The sequence below is a fragment of the Onychostoma macrolepis genome, chromosome 02 (assembly GCF_012432095.1).
Source record: "Onychostoma macrolepis isolate SWU-2019 chromosome 02, ASM1243209v1, whole genome shotgun sequence".
Taxonomy (NCBI): domain Eukaryota; kingdom Metazoa; phylum Chordata; class Actinopteri; order Cypriniformes; family Cyprinidae; genus Onychostoma; species Onychostoma macrolepis.
In genome coordinates this window covers 30,005,755-30,024,235 of record NC_081156.1, presented here as the reverse complement: position 1 = coordinate 30,024,235, position 18,481 = coordinate 30,005,755, and the positions used below count along the sequence as shown (strand labels likewise).

The 18,481-nt window shown below is 35.6% G+C and overlaps 1 protein-coding gene across 14 annotated transcripts in view; it reads right to left on the bottom strand.

Moving 5' to 3' along the window:
* mbnl1 (muscleblind-like splicing regulator 1) overlaps window positions 1-18,481 on the bottom strand; it is a 69,054-nt gene that overhangs the window by 42,713 nt on the left and 7,860 nt on the right. For 10 of the 14 annotated variants that reach the window (XM_058758702.1, XM_058758743.1, XM_058758757.1 and 7 more), the window contains exon 3: window positions 12,529-12,673. The gene's annotated coding sequence lies outside the window, so the exon portion shown is untranslated. Of the gene's footprint in view, window positions 1-204; window positions 947-1,003; window positions 1,269-9,442; window positions 9,596-12,528; window positions 12,674-18,481 lie in introns of those variants that run through there. The other 4 variants (XM_058758719.1, XM_058758710.1, XM_058758726.1 and 1 more) reach the window with 4 other exon arrangements.

The window sequence follows — 18,481 nt, the reverse complement described above, 5'->3', positions numbered from 1 at the left end:
ACCCAAAGACTTGGCGCCAGACCACCCTGACAGATCATTTGTTTATTTTTCTTCCCCCCCCACCCCTACAAAAAAAATGGTATCTTCAAACAACCGAAACAATTGCTTTAATTATACGACTTCTCAGCGACGACGTTCGTTTCTAAATACTCTGCAGCACGGTGAAACAATAACCCGCGTAAGTGCACTAAAAGTCAGCATAACCTGTTCTTAAGCAATCCTTCCTTGCACGTTTCTGTTTCAGTGCATCCGCCAAGCAGACCTGCGAAGGCTCGAATCCATATGTTTCTCTCTGCAGTGAGAGCATGTTCAGCGTTTACTTACATGACTGCACGGAAGAGTGACGCACTCAGACAGAAGTGAAAACCTGCGTCAACATCTCTCTCCCCTCTCTTTTCCCTCTCGCAGACAGTTACGCTCTCGCACACACGCCCCTGTGCAGTCCCAGGGTGCCTGGCTGGGTCCTACTGCTCTGAAATCTAGCACGAGCCATATTAGGAAACAGCAGTTAAACATGTCACACGTAATTTACATGCAGGGGGAGTGGAGAGCGCGGCTCTGTCGTAAGAGGGAAAAAAAAAAAAACCTGCACACGCTGGTACGCGCATAAAACAAACAGAAGGGAAGTGAGACCCAAGAGGGGGGTTTAAAAAAGGAGAAGTACTCTCAGGTTCAACAGTTAACCAATTGCATGCTCGCCACTGTCTAAACAAGTAGCCGGTCGCGCTGGGTGGGGGAGTTTCCTGCCAAACGCACACGCAGCCGCGCAACTTTTTCGAACGCAGCTGAGATTCCCCCCGTCGTGCCGTGCTGTTTGTGATCGCCTAGACATAACAAGCGGCAGTTCACCACAAAGGCACCCTATAAAGTCAAAAACAGCCCACACACACTGAACAACCCCCAATCCCACACACACGAAGCATCCAAAAGTGGTGCAATGCTGTTAGAACTGCAAAAGACAGACAGACAGGAGAGCGAGACAGTACAGAAAAGCAGTTCTTACCTCTCACATCATGATTAGTATTGAGCGCGCGTATGTGTGTGAGAGATCAGACACGGGCGGCAGGCCGCGACAGCAGAGCCTCAGGCACCGGGTGGACCATTCTCAGAGAGGAGGAGAAAGAGAGAGAGACAGATAGAGAGAGACAGAGCGCTTAGGCTGCGCGTGTGGCTGCTGGTTGCGCCACTGTGTGTGTGTGTGTGTGCCTGTGTGTGTGAGCCGAGAGCCTGCGAGAAACAGCAGCACTGCGCAGAGCGCTGAACTCGAGCGCCAATCACACTGGCTGGAACCGCCCACCGACACAACCAGGAAGTGCTGCCGCCACTGCTGCTGCTGCCGCTGCTCTGTGAGTTCCTCAGCGAAGAGAGAAGAAAATGAGAATGGGAGGGGACAAGAGGAAGGAAAGGGAGGTAAAGAAAAGAAAACGAGTGTGCTTGTGAGATTACATCGTGCTTTCCCAGGAGTCTGTCTGCGTTGGGCACCAGACTGCAGTGGGACACGCGCGCACACACACAGCTGCACACCTGGTGCATTGTGCGGCAACCTTATCTGCTGCTGGGAAAGGCAGGATTTGGTCTTAATTCGACTTTGAATCATCACTATCTGGGTTACTGCCATTTTGAGAGGGAAATATATAATTGAATGAAGCTTTTCCCAATAATCCGCTTTGAAAAGCTATTTATTATATGACATGAAGTAGAACAGGGTTGTGTTCATTTATCTCACCGATGTTAATACTAACAAACTCCCACATGGCCAGGAATTTAGAGTCACTTTAAACTACACAATACTTTCCTGGACGACAATAAAGCCTTGAAACTGGGACATTAATTCATTATCTTCTAAAAAAAAATGCTTTATTGCATTATTTGCATATTTGAGCCTCGCCCAGCAATGACTGCGGTTATGACTCCATTCGACTGCTGGAAAAATGACACGCACCTCAGGATGGAATAGTCATAAGAATAAAAGACATTTAGAGCTTTTTCTGCTAAAGTCAACAGAAAAAGGAAATCATAACTCTGCTGTTGTTCACACGCCCCTTCAACACAAGGAATTTTGTTTTGGAGAGAATTGTTTCGAGATTCACTTACTCAAGTGTGTGTGGGGTCAGAAGAGCTGTCGTATTGATGGGCTCTTTTAAGTCTACGGCTTGAGGGCCTAAAATGTCAACAGCATGTGCATAAGAGGAAACTGCTAATAAGAGCTACAAACCAGCATTATTTTAGCATTACTTATATAGTATTTATTCATATTTTCAATAAGCTTTTGTTTTTATATTTTGGGGTTTTGTTTTAATTTTAGATGAAGGTTTTAGTAATTGTATGTGCTTTTGTGATTTCATTTTTTTCCCCATCTAGATTTAAGTCAGTAATTAATTAATTAATTATTTTTGCAGTTTTAGTCATTTTAGTACACTCTCAGAAATAAAGGTACAAAAGCTGTCACTTTTCAAAAGGTACATATTTATACATAAAGGGTCCATTTTGGTACCTTAAAGGTACATATTAGTAAAAGTGTACATATTTGAACCTAATAGGTACAAAAGTGCACCTTTTGAAAAGGTACTGCCCCAGTGACAGCTTTTGTACCTTTATTTCTGAGAGTGTACTTTAACCTAAACTTATTTCACTTAGTGGCAATACATCATTTTGATTTTAAGTTTTTCTAATATTTTTCTTATGCTTAGTCTTACTTATATTTTATTTCAACTTTATTTCTGGCTAAAAACCATCCATTTAAAAAGGAAGAGATCTTCTGACATCAGGAATTACCAACCACAAATCAAATAAAATTGATTTTTAAGCACATTTATGCATACATATAACTATAAAGGTCAATTTATATAAAAAAAAAAAGGTTGATAACAGTTGATCTGTAATAGATGATATATTGGTATGGTGGAAAGAAGAAAAAAAAAAACTTGTTCAAATAATTGCAGAGAAACACAATACAACCATAATATTACACAAAAATATCAAAAATGTTTGTAGAGGCCAATTAAATGCATGTCAATCCAAATTATATAATTTGAGTAATTAAAACAGAATATACCAACTAAAAACATCTGTTATGCACATTTATCCTATGCCATAAATAATAACACCTATTATAAATTATGCCTTTTAGTATATTTGTTTCAGCTTTGAGCTTATATCTTATGGGTAAATAACCTTACTTGAATATAAATGGAAATAACTTTTAAAATGAATTCTTGTTAAAAGTACAACTGTAAAGTTGATTTCCCCATGTCTAGACATCAGGGTGGTTCATGTGGCCATTTAAACACCTAATAAACGCAACTTTCCTTTTAATTTAAAACATTCATGTGAACTACAGTAGGCCTGGTATCAAAATGTTTAGTCTGATTAGGTACTCTTTGGCTGGGATCAGTGATAAATTTATGATAATTTATGCAGTTGACACCAAGACCAAGGCTACAGTCCAACTCTGGTTTATATTAACAACCACACAAACACTCTCATTTCACTCTGACTACCTTTTTCCCCATTACCTTCAACTGACCGACTCGTTCAGATATTACACATAAGGGAAAATATGTCTTATCCAATAATTCCTGTCTTTTTCCTTTCCGCTCATACTTTCGTGTCCTCATACTTCTAAAAGCTTGTTCTGGTATTAAGAGTGATGAAAATGGCAGAAATAGTCACACGAGAAGAGAAGACGGTCATACTTTCCACTGAAACGACTCTCGCTCGCTCTCTAGTTAAATGGAAATCTATTAGCAGACTGCTAAAATGGCCAAACACTCAAGTTTTGCATCCCTATAATTTTACATGTGCATCTCTCTAAATGACTGGGACAAAACTAGCTAAATGTTAAAACTTATTAACTTTTTTTTTTTTTTTCCAGTAACATAACCTTGTTCAGCCGGTTTCAAAACAGTCTTGAATTCTGTAAAGCTGGGAAGTCTGATTCATTTCAGTGAATTAGTCTGTTCATAGTGATTCATGTAAATAATGATTCAGTGACCAAGTAAATAATACGCCGATTCATTTTAACCTCTGAATATTTTTATTTGAAGCAAATTCTTTAGCCAAATGCTCCTTTTCATCGTTATGCTTTCAACTTTGGTTATTTAAATGAGTGTATTTTCTAATTTTATCAGTTGCATTTATTGTATTATAATTGAGTTAGGCTAAGTTAGGTTATATAATTAAGTTCAATTCCTGTCACCAAAAGTTATATGTTTTGTGACAAGTAAATGCTTTAATTGCACAGTTAATCTGATAGATCTGTCTGTAATATATATATATATATATATATATATATATATATATTTAATGTTTGAAAGAATTTTTTTATGTTACCAAGGCTGCATTTATTCTTTGATGAATGCAAAGTAAAAAAAAAACAACATTTATATAAAATTTTTGTAACATTATAAATGTCTTTACTGTCACTTTTGATCAATTTAATGCACCCTTGCTGAATAAAAATATTAATTTCTTTAAAAATAATAATAAAAAAAAAATCTTTTGAACTGTAGTGTATATTTACACGGATATTAAATTGATACAATATATTTTATATAGCTAGCTACTCTTTCAAAAGCTTTGATTAGCTTGAATGAACTACTATATATTATAATTAGCTTGTAGGTTTGCAGTTTCGACAGTTTGACAGTTTCGAAGTACCTTCCCCAGCGCTGGTGTGCACAAACACACAAATGCATATTCATGTGGACTGTTTATGTATTCTATCGATGCATTATAATGGACAGAGAAGTGAGTTAAAGCACAAGCTGACTGGGGTGACTTGATTTATGTCGGTCTGGCTTCATGACATCAGAACTCTGAGTTTTCTTGACCTCTCTGCGCCAAACTCACTGACTCACCAAAAAGACATCTAGACGCACACATGATCGTCAAACACACACATTCAGAGAGAATGTTCATGCTACAACCACGACGTGCCTCTCTTTCTCAAACCCTCATACCATCTCTCACAGGTCTCTCTTTAATGCTTCACCATTTACAGCTCAAACGTGTCTGAGTGAACAAGTTGAAAAGAAAGGAGTGAAAGTGATTGGGTGTGGCTGTTTACACAGTTAGTCAAAGTCACTGGGCTCGGCCATATATAGTTTACAGAAAGAGAGGCTGGGAATGCTGGTGTAAAGCAGTCTTACCTAGGCAAATGTTTAACTAACAGCATAAAGTCTGGTCCTCAATGCCAAATTTAGACAAGAAGAGATTGTTTAACCAACACTAGCATTCAAATATGGGGTCGGTAATATTTGTAACATTTTTGAAAGAAGTCTCTTATGCTCACCAAGGCTGCATTTATATGATTAAAAACCCAGTAAACCCAGTAATAGTGTGAAATATTATTAGAATTTAAAATAACTCTTTTCTATTTTAATATATTTTAAAATTTAATTTATTCCTGTGATACAAAACTCAATTTTAAGCGTCATTACTCTTCAGTGTCACATGATCCCTCAGAAATCATTCTAATATGATGATTTTCCGCTCAAGAAACATTTATTATTAAGAATAATGTTGAAAACCTTTGTGCTGCTAATATTTTAATGATTGGGCATTTGTGTTATTAACTTTTTCAGCATTCTTGAATGAACACAAATCATTTGTAACATTATTACTTTTTTTTTTTTTTTTTATCCTTTCGAAAGGTAGTGTGTCGCAATGTCGTTTACATGTCGCAAATTAATGGTGGGATAATAAATCATACTACAATATGGAAAAAATGTTTTCAAATAAAAGTTTTACAAATAATCTCTGTATATTGTATGTGAAATAGCAAAAATGTTGCATAAACGAGAGAATTTCTGCCTGTCAAAAAGTTTCAGGATCCTGTCTCCAAATTAAGAACATGATCATCGGATATTATTAGGATCCAGATATTTTGGTCAGTCGTGTTTACAGTTTGGTGACAGAATCCTGACAAAAAGTACTGATCATTTTACAGAAACTCAAAACTCAGATAACAAACCAGAAATTACAGTTTAAGTGACCTACGTAAAATTCTATGTATCTAAATATCTATCTACCAAAAATTTGTTGCTGCTAGCCTGGCAAACATTGCCAAATCTAGTGATTAGTCCTTCGACTGTATCAACAGGTTACCTCGATTTCCAAACGCATTGATTTATATTTCCGACAGACACTATTTTATGTTTATTTCAGATAAACCGATGCCTAAAACCACATCCACTGGGTCTGGCTTCGCTCACCACACCACACCACACTCGGCATGGCAGTGTGGAGAAAAAGTCCCTGCTGGTGTTAAAACCCATTTGGAGTTACTCATGCGGCTTATGCGAACACGGGGCCATTTTGAATCATGCAAAATATGAAAGTCACACCTGAACATGAAGCGGAGACAGGAAGTTCGCCTTCAGAGCAGGAAATAAAAACCATAAGGTGCCAAAGACAACTGTCAGCACCATTTTTTATCAAAGATCACTGCATGATACCTTCGTTTTGAGCTTCCAAATCTGTGCAAGATAAACACACTGAACGAAGCAGAAATTTTCAGTGCACAAAAAACCTCAGTCTTAGTTTCAGTCATAGCAATGCCTGTTTCTCTCTCTCTCTCTCTCTCTCTCTCTCTCTCTCTCGTCTCAGCACTGGTATGTGTCAGGATGCTGTAAATTGTGCTGGCTGGTGGATGTGAACTCTTGCTGGGTTAGAGAATATTCTCGTTACTCAGTAAGTCTGGACACCTCTCGCCTCTCCAGCTCATCTCGCCATCCGATAACCTCATTTAAACCCTGCAAACCACACCCTTTTCTCTTGCACGGTCCCACATATCTTTTATATTTTATTACATTATCTGAGCAGAGCTACTCGAAGCTAAATGATCTATTAAATTATTCAGTAAAATCCCTGCTTTTCGGAATATTACGCCGTCTCTCTCAGCACGGTTTGCTAAGACGACGCTTACAGACAACAGCTATGGTCTGAATAGCATAAATGCGACTCTGGGGTTCGGCGCTAGGCATCGGTGTCTAGCTGCATTGCTGAAAGTCACCGGCGATGTTTCAAATGCCCTTGATAAAAGCAGCATTGTGCTGGCCTACTTTACTGATTTATCGAAGGCATTCAGGCCTTGAGTTACTATAGCACCCAAACTAAAGCACTGCCCTACATCACGATGCTACAACCACTTTTCCAGCAGAATTACCTTTGATGATACAATAATCGGTTTGTAAACACTATTAAAGGATTTCTAAGCCACTCTTTAGTCTTTGTGGCATCGATTCATTATTTAGCTCGAAATAATCTAAAGCTGTAGCAAACTGAAATGCTAAGACAGCAAAACTCTCGGTGTTCTTCAGGTTTACTGATCTCTGGAGGCCTTCTCCTCATAGGTAACAACACTGATGCTTTTTCATGGCTGTCTGATTTACAGAAACATTCTGGGAAGACTATATTTACACATTTGCAGTGTCTTCATCACCCCGTGAATCAGACAAGTAATAGCAAAACTCTTCTCATAAAGCTAATTGTTTGTGTACAAAAACATACACTGTAAAAAGTGATAAGTTGACTTAACTTAAAAAAATTTAGGAAACCCGTTGCCTTAAAATTTTTAAGTAAATGATAATTAAAAAACATAAGTTAATTGAATTGTCAAGTTCACTTAACTTTTTTTTTTAAATTATTATGTACTTAATAATTTTAAGGCAACGAGTTTCCTCAATTTTTTTAAGTTAAGTCAACTTTCACTTTTTACAGATGTACAAATACATATGCATATATTATTATAATTTTAATATTATAATAATATTATAATTATTTTTTCATTCAATGTTATGCTTCCTTAAGTTCTATTCATTTTATTCAATTCTGATAATATATATGTTATGCTTCATTAAACAGTTCATTTATTAAATACATGATTTTCATAATTTGACATTAAAAGTTAATACAGAGCCCCTTTAATTATTCAAAAAGGTCCAGAAACTATTTATAATATTATAAATATAAATAATATTGTAAGAAATAATATTGAAAGAATATTGTAACGTAATGAAAGCGCATTTTATTTTGTGTAAAATATATATAAAATATTTTGACTTCTTCATTAAATAACAATTAATTTATTAAATGTGTCATTCTTTAAACTCGTGCAGAGCTACAACAAACATTTAAATGTTAAAAGTTAGTCCAGAGGCTCTGTACCCACTCAGAAAACTGCTGCTAAATTAGGAAACTAGTTTCACTTGTTGAAACAGTTAAAACAGTGAGAAAACAGGAAGTTTATGCGTAACTGTGAGTGAGAAGTTCTCAGTTTGCAAACGTCCGGAACAAGGTCTTACAAAACCTACCAAAACCTAACACTGTTTGACCCAAAACATGTTGAAAAAGCAGTATTTCATTTCACTTTGCTAAGAGAAACAGGAAAAAATGACAACAGCTCTGAATGACTAAACAGAACGGCTTTTTAATCTCCTCCCGCCAAATATTATCACCAGCTATAGATGCAATAAACAAAAAGCACGTCACACCTTACATTAACAAAATTAAAAAATTAAAAATACAGCTTAATGTACTAATAACAAATCGTCTTTTGAACATCTCATACATTCAGAAGCGATGTCGCCGGTGTGTTTTACACGGCCAATGGCGCTTGGCAGCAGATTTACATCACTGATTCTTCAAACTGACTCTGAATATAATCAAATAAGTTGTGGAGCAACGTCAGAGGAGAGAGAGAGCAATCGGTAGCTACTATGATTCTTCAGCAAAGTCCAACAACTTCATAAAATGGAAATTTACAAAGTGATACATAAGTAAAAGGCCATGTAATTGGCTTGCATACCAGAACTTGAACGTTGATGAGACAAAGAGACACAAGAGGAAGTGGTCAAACGTGTTAGAATACACACTGAAAATATTTTGTAATGTAAATGCAAATATGCATAAAGTGTACAGTAAGTAACCATATAAAGTGAAATGTATTCATATATATTAAGAATTACAACAATTGCAATATATTGTAATATAATTACTAAATGTATAGTATTTAATAGAATATATTTATGGTTACAAACTGCAAAATATAAAGTTAACAAAATGCCAAAAGAAAAAAAATCATTTTACGGTCAAGATCTTGCAAACAGAGCAACCTGTTTCTTTTTTTTTGTTTTTTACAAATTTAAAACGATTATTTTACAGTGTACAGTATATACATACTGAATACATATTAACAGACTGCTGAAACAAAATTATGAAAATATTCATAATACAAAACTTTACGCACATAAAAATGGTAAATCGGCCATAAGCAAACAACTCAAAAGGTCAAAAATCTACATCAGAGAGTGTAACTGTTAGCTTTTCTAAAGCAATATATAATACACATATAAATTCATTATTTTTCAGAAATTCCCTTTTATAAATAATTTCGGAGCTATAGATGTAAAAATGTATATTTGAGGCTGTTAGTTCTTACCCGCGTGTAATGCAAGAGCTGTATCTCCACTGAGAGTGAGACAGGAACTCACACATGGGTCACCAGCCAATGTAGCTCACCGCAATGCATTCTGGGACAGATACTAACGTATGCCCCGGTGTGTCACAGAGCACGACCAAGCATAGAGTAGCATGCATGCAAAACACTGCGTTAAGATGTTTAAACGTGTGCATGTGTTTACGGTTTCAATGTGTGATCACTTGATAAAGCACATACTGAAGTAACTGTGAGTGTGTGCTCAGAGATCATTCTCTCTATCACCATGGAAACCTGCTTTTATCTTATTTGCATCTGGGTGTACCAGCCGCAGAGAGAGCTGTGCCATTTTCCCCTAGAAAACACCACTGCCCTCCTCAGAGACTCTGAGAAGTTTGCCACACTCGTTTCACATGCGTAAACACTTTCCCAAATCCTAAACGTAGAAAAAACACTGCGAATATCATACTAACATACACGCCCTAAAATTCAAAGCTTCAAAAAGAGGAAACAACATTCACACACTGCTAAAGATAACACAGCACGTCTTGCACCGGAAGTGGGTTGCAATTGCTTTATATACACAGAAGCCCCGAAAAACTATTTCAACATGTGAGTCACACTTTAAAAAAAGTTATTAGCATGTGAGTCACACTTGAAATTTTTAAACCAAGTGGTTTCTGCAAACAAATAATGTAAAAACATTGAATCTATAGTTTTGTGATTGGAAACTTGCTGTAACAAACATCTTTTTGTGTCATGTTTTGACATTTCTTTAATGTGGGTCACTATATGCATGTGTGAAAGCATGTACTCGTGTTTGCATGTGAATTAGTGTGCATACACAGCGTGTGTGTGTGTGTGTGCGAGGTTACTTGAGGTCTGTAGTTCACTCATGCCAGGTGTGTTATCTCAGACGTTCCACATGACTGAGCCGATGGTAGAGTTCCTCTTCTAAACTCACTCACCTGGTACAAAAACACTCACACATCTCACTACTGCCACCCCCTCGGGTGTTACTTACACTAATGTGAGAGAGAAACAGATTTAAGGCTAGTGTATTTGTACAAATAAAGCCTCTGGTCAAATGCCATTGGAGAACCGTTTTGAGTTCTTACAGTGACAAAATAAATGTTTCAGGTCAACATGAAACAGAATGTTTAACCTATTTTTCTTCCATTATCTAAAGAGCATTCAATGTCAAAAAATAAAAAATAAGGCAGGATTTTATCCACGAAAAATTGATTAGATCACCAAAAGGTTGTGTTTCTCATCAGAACGGAGCCAGATGTTAATGCCAGTTTGCTGTAGATTGTGGGGGGTTACTTCACTTCTTCATTTGATGAGTATTTTATCCTGGAACATGGTATTCCAATGGCAGTGCCAATGGTAATAAATGGTTTCTGTTTTTGCCATGAACTTTAAAACCTCCCACAGACAGCAATGTAATTACCATGATCAACGTCCAGAAACGTAGCAAGGAGATCGGTAAAATAATCCATGCGACATCAGGGGTTCAACCGTAATTTCACGAAGCTACGAGAATACTTTTTATACACAAAGAAAACAGAAATAACGACTTTATTCAACAATTCGTCACTCTATAGTGCCGTTTTGGAGAGTATCCGCTGAACGTGTCAGCTGCACCACGCGGATAAGTTGTTTTCGTTCAAATCAAAGCGTGAACTTGATCGTGACGTGCTAATTGCATTGCTGTCTATGGGAGAGTCAGAGAGCTCTCAGAATTCATCAAAAATATATTAATTTGTGTTCCCGAAGATGAACGGAGGTCTTAACGGGTTTACAACGACATGAGGGCGAGTAATTAAAGACAGAATTTTCATTTTTTGGGTGAACTATCCCTTTAACTAAAACTATTAAAACTAAAACATTTTTATAAGTTTGAATAAATCTGAAGTAATATAACATATAAATATTAGATGAAAAACTAAACTAATATTCAAAATACTGAAATAAGATTAAGTGGAAATACTAAAATTACTAAATTAAAACTATTTGGAAATATTTTTTAAAACAAATATAAATGACAAAAAACCCCCATAAAATATAAAAAATGAAAATATAAAAACAATTTTAAATATTAATAAAAACTATAATAGTATATAATACTAAAATAATACTACACTGATTCAGTGTTATTGCATGTTAATGCATTGAAGAGATTTGTCCAGTAATGAAAAATCTGTCATCACTTACTCTTCTGCAAAACTCAAAGCAACTTTGGACTCCTTTAACTTTCATTGTATGAACATAACACTGAGACATCCCTCACAATATCTTCATTTGCATTCCATGCACAAAAGAAAGAAGAAATGACATGAGGTTAAGTAAATGATGACAGAATTTTTTGGGTGAACTATCCCTTTAAATTACTTTTTAATAATGTAAAAAGGGTGTACTTCAATTTCATGTTGACCACATATCCTTATGACGTCAAACAAGAAACTTTTTAAGCTCCAATTATGTTAAAGGAGAACCATCCCGAGTTCCAATTATGCTATGAGATGAACTTTTAAAAGACTAATATCATGCCACAGAAAAACGTTAAGTTTAAGAGAAAACCCAGTGACAATGAAGTTCTAATGATATCACAGAAAAAGTACCTATAGTCCATTAAGAGAATCTTTGTAAATTCTTGTTACCTAATAGATTGACTTTTTTTTTTTTTCCATTGAATTTCCGAAGAGAAGCAATCTGTGGTTTTCTAAAGAACCATTCATATTGTTGAAACAGACGAATGGTACCTGGAACCAACACAACAATAACATCAAAAACCTACCCCATAACTGAACCGAAGAACCTTTAGAGTGATGCAGAGAAAGAGGAATGAAAAACGAGGGCACTTGAGGAAATGAACCACAGAGAGAAAGAAAGCGTGCTCAACATACAATGCCTCATTTCAAACCTTTCCCAGCTCACTTCTAACCTGGCACGTCGCTGAATATCAGGACGCCAAACATCCTTAGCTTGTGAAAAACCCATTCCAACAGCATTCCCAAGCCACCGGTGGACAGGAAGTCCTCGTCTAGCCCTCTGAGTAATGGCACACAGACAGTCTGCGGTCCTACCTGACTCTGAGCCGCTCAGATCCAGTCCCGTATGTCCTCTCTGCTGTCTGCCGACAGGAAGCACATTCAGTCCGTCCCTATTTACAGTCCCCTGGCACTGCAGTACGGCTCACAGCTGGTGCATTCCTGCTCCGCTCTGCCTCAGCTGATGGAGAGAGGAGAGGAGAGATAGAGGAGAGCAGACAGGGAAAGACGGAATGAGGGAAAGAAAACGCAGGGTAAGAACATACTGTACAAATCATCTACTGTGAATGTGAGGTCAGCAGATGCCGATCAGCCAATGAGTGTCTCGATCTGTAACAACACGAGGAAACTGCATAATGCACCTCTTATTATTTCATCCATTTCCCAGCGACCCGCACGAACAGAAGCATTATGATTCAAAGCAGACACATCAGCAGTTATTGACGTCTCGCTGATGATACCTAGAGCGACGACTATCGAGTAACAAGGCCATTTTCTTGTCCTCATGTCGGTTAGTCATCACTCAAATGCAATTAAAATGCAGTTAAAGACCAGATGACTTCATAATTGGAGTTTTATTGTCCATTTAGTCCATGTCTGTGAGCTCTGAGGTCATGGATGTGTAGCGTACTGGTACAAGTTGACAAAATACTCTACCGTTCAAAAGTTTGGGGTCTTTTTAAGGAAATGAATCCTTTTGTTCAGCAAGGATGCTCTAAATGGATCAAAAGTAATAGTAAAGACATTTATAACGTAACAAAACATTTTAAATAAATGCTGTTCTTTAGAAATTCTAATCAATCAAAGAATGCTGAAAAAAATGCATCACAGATTCCAAAAATTTATCATCATGACCAATAAAATGCTCTCTTGACTGAGAAATTTGACAAATTTGCTCACTTGCCCTTTAAATTTTACAGTCCAGTGATAATAAGTAGCAAATCAAGGTTGCCCGCACTGTGACATTATAATACATTTGAAATTATTATAATTACAAAATGTCAACTCAGAGATTCTTCTATGAAGCATTCATGTCTGAACCAGAAATTATTACTTTCTATGGCAACGTCAAAATAGGTACCTATGTGCAAAGAAAATGATAGTCATTGAAGTGTAAGAACAATCATAAAGATTTGTAACTTGACTCACATCATGTGAAGAGACAAGGATCTGCACTGACAGTCACAAAACTTGAGCGTGATGGAAAATGACTAATGAAAAGTTAGCCAAAAAACATTACTGCATATCAGGCCAATAATTCGATTAATTTCAATGAAACAAAAAAGTATAATATTTTATATAATATATAATCCATGTTCAATGTTACATAATAATATAATAAAAATATGATATTATCACGATACTGAGATTATAAATAATTATAATATATCATATTTGAAATGATAATTTAAATAATTTAGAAATATTTAAAATAGTTTTTTTTTCATAATTCTTATGGTTTTTCGGGAACCCCTCAATGTAAAATGTTCCCCAGAGCTCCCAATTTCAATATAAAAGATGTCAATACAGCATTCATAAAACAAAACCATGGGTCTTTAATGAGCATATTGTGATGTTCTATACAGTGTTGATAAACAATACCGAATGCATAAAATCCTACCGGTGGCAATAAATAAAACACAACTGCGTAAAAATAATGTTTCTGTCCAAATAGTTTCGAGAAATGCTCTAATTATCATGGCACACAAAAACTTCAAAGCTCCAGATGGCTGTCTGACTCATCTCAGCTGTTAGGATGCGTTTGATTATGAATTTAATCCTGTGTAAATAGAAAAAAAGGATTAGACTCTGAGGGAGAGAGAAAGAGAGAATGAGAGGAAGATACCAGACAACACTAAGCTGTCTTGAGGATACACATTTTTTCATTCTGACATAATCGTATTGTTCATGCTCTCTTGCTCCCAGACGATCACTCCTAGCAAGTTAATGAATGGTACATTCACATGTGCCGCACGTCTGTTAATGCCAAGCTCTCCTCATTCTTAAAATCATGATGCTCTCAGCTCATGATGTCATTTGGGCTCAGCCAATAAGACGAAAGGCAGACACACTGAATGATAGATACACTGATGGACTGCTGTGACTGGTCAGATCAATATAGAAATGTTCAAAGGTGCCGGCATTTCGGCTCTTCAGAGGCCTTCAAACACCATCAATATACTTTTAACATAGACATTTGATTTTAGATTTTACAATGTAAAAATACATTGCTGATTTACACATCAGTCAGGCAATCCACAAAGTGAACCAAATTCAGAGTTGTGCAAAATTTAGAACTGAAAAACTGAGTGTGAATTTGAATCAAATTGGCCACACCCCACAGGAAGTTAGATTGGAATGACAGGAAGAGGAATTTACTGTAATGGAATTCAATGAAATTCATTACAGGTGAGGCATTCTGGGAAATGAAGTGTTAATCCACCCTGAACCAGAAGATTTGATAAAAATAGATGGATGGATAGAATGATAGAACGATAGATAGAATGATAGAAAGAACGATAGAATGATAGATAGACTGATAGATAAACTGATAGACAGACAGACAGACAGACAGACAGACAGACAGACAGATAGACAGACAGACAGATAGATAGATAGATAGATAGATAGATAGATAGATAGATAGATAGATAGATAGATAGATAGATAGATAGATAGATAGATAGATAGATAGATAGATAAAATGACAGACAGAACGACAGACAGAACGATAGAATGATAGAACAACAGAACAATAGACAGACAGAACGATAGAAAGGTAGAACAATGGATAGAATGATATAGATAGATAGATAGATAGATAGATAGATAGATAGATAGATAGATAGATAGATAGATAGATAGATAGTACAGTAGAATGATAGATAGAATGACAGAACAACAGAACAATAGACAGACAGAACGATAGAAAGGTAGAACAATGGATAGAATGATAGATAGAACAATAGATAGATAGAACAATAGATAGAACAATAGATAGATAGATAGATAGACAGACAGATAGATAGATAGATAGATAGATAGATAGATAGATAGATAGACAGACAGATAGATAGAACGATAGATAGATAGATAGATAGATAGATAGATAGATAGATAGATAGATAGTACAGTAGAATGATAGATAGAATGATATAACCACAGAACAATAGACAGACAGAATGATAAAAAGGTAGAACAATGGATAGAACGATTGAACGATAGATAGATAGATAGGTAGACAGACAGATAGATAGAACGATAGAATGACAGAACAACAGAACAATAGACAGACAGAACGGTAGAAAGGTAGAACAATGGATAGATAGATAGATAGATAGATAGATAGATAGATAGATAGATAGATAGATAGATAGATAGATAGATAGATAGATAGATAGATAGATAGATAGATAGATAGATAGACAGACAGATAGATAGAAAGTACAGTAGAATGATAGATAGAATGATATAACAGAACAATAGACAGACAGAATGATAAAAAGGTAGAACAATGGATAGAACGATTGAACGATAGATAGATAGATAGGTAGACAGACAGATAGATAGAACGATAGAATGACAGAACAACAGAACAATAGACAGACAGAACGATAGAAAGGTAGAACAATGGATAGAATGATAGATAGAATGACAGACAGAACGACAGAACGATAGATAGAGCGATAGATAGAACGATAGATAGATAGATAGATAGATAGATAGATAGATAGATAGATAGATAGATAGATAGATAGATAGATAGATAGATAGATAGATAGATAGATAGATAGATAGATAGATAGATAGAAAGAAAAAAGGAAAATGTCTCTTAATACCTCGCATACAGACAGAGATCTGTAAGAAAACACTGTCTGTCTGAATTTTAAAGAAAACCTTTCTTTCTTTTCTGTTTTTCCCCAAATGCTATTGGCACAAGGCTACCATCCGCTTCCAAAAAAGTGCCAAATGCTTCCACACATGCATGCAGCCATGCCGTGTGTTTACAGAAGAGTAGCTTTGCTTACAACAGTCACCCAGCATGAGCAACGGCCTGCCTGTACGTGTTTAGATTTTCACTTGTGTGTTGTGAACTGCAGATCACCTTTTTCAATTAAAGGAAATAAACAAGGTCATTATATTATTCATTATATACCACAGCAGTTGCCATTTGTAGCCTAACAACCACAAGATACAACATAACCCCACTAAAAACAAGAGCAGGAGAGAGCGAGAGGGAGAAAGTGAATTCTCTCATGCACTGGACATAATTATACCCTCATTGAGCCAATCACATGACAGCGCCTGAAAATAGCAGAGGGCCACGCCCAGACCGAGCAACAAACGCCTTCTATTGGGATGTCATTATCTGCTTATAGGATTCACGCGCTAAAAGACGAGAGAGAGGGAGAGAAAAGGGAGGGTTAGAAGGAGAAAAGGGGAAAAACAAACTCCAGAGACCTGAGTCATTGCCACTGAAGGAAGGAGGGGAGTAGATGAAGGAAGGAAGGAAGGAGGGATGGAGAGGCCGAAAGAGAGACGGAGAGAAAAAAGACTTGTTGTCTCGTTTAATGTTTCATTTTGTTTTATTTTAAGATTCAGAAATGAAATACCACACCAAAAATATACAGTACCCTTCATTTAGCATATAAAATAATGGCGTATTAACCCTACAGAACATTATTTTTAAAATGTTTAATTACCATATTATAAATAGTAAAGGAAGGATGGAGAAACCAAATGAGAGAGCGAGAGAGAAAAGGACTTGCTGTCTTGCTGAATGTTTGTTTTTATTTTATCATAAAATTACATATTACACATTAATATTAATTATATAATAATATTGTCTTTATAATTTATATATTTTTAATATTTATAATATAATATTTAACTTTTTTTTTATTTTTTACTTTATTTGAATTATTTTATTATATTTCTACCGTTTTATTTTATATGAGGTTTGCATTTTTTTGCAACCCTGTTTGGGGCTTTTTTCTAAATACAGATTAAAACCCTAATTTGTCTGATTTCATTTTCTAGCAATAAAGAATAAATAAACATCAAATTCTACTATTTTTATATATTTGTTCCAGTGAAATAGAAAAAAAATGTAGCTCGATCAGTAGGTAGTTTCGGACCAAATGTTGATTTATAGTTATTGATAAATTCAATTAAGGCGAGACACTGCAGGTGAATAGGGTACATTTTTTTACTAATAGTTATCACTTTACTTACCTAGTTGATTGATTACATTCATAATTGCAAACATTTTTTGTATTACAAGTTTTCTAAAATGTTAGGTTTAAATATGCAAATGAGGCATTATTTAATGAAATATGCACTCATTTGCATACATTTCTAGTACAAAAATCTAAACACTGGATTAAGTCAGTTTCAAAATTCTTGTTTAATTTTTTTGACATATTCCAGTCAAAAGTTTTTACAGAATCTCATTTTGTCACTCCATAATTCAGAAAATACTTAGAACAGACAGAAAACACTATATTTTGACAATTTTGGGGGGATTAAAATGTTGTATATAATCAAGTAAATTATATATGAACAAATCCCTCTGTAAAAATGTAAAGTTTGGTGTGTGTAAGTGCTACTGAAGTGCAGATTTATGGCTCAGTGTAGGAGAAAAAACTCATTTTGAGAAAACGGCCTTTAAAAATATGTATTGTAATTGAAATCTATTGACACAAATAGATAAAGTGCTATAAAAGAAACACTTAACAGTGTCTTTTGGATGTTTTCGTTCTACTAGTCTGAAAAAACACTTTATGAAAAACCAAAAAGCCCAAAATCTCAAAATTGACAGGTGCATGAAAAAACAGTATTTTTGCCTGCAGTGTCTCCCCTTAAAGAAAAACATTTGTTTGATTAACTTTTCTCACAATAGCTTAGGTAACAGGGTTGAATGGCTGATCTTGAATGCAAACGGAATGAGGTCATTTGCTTTTCTTTCCAAAACGCGCCAACAACGGTC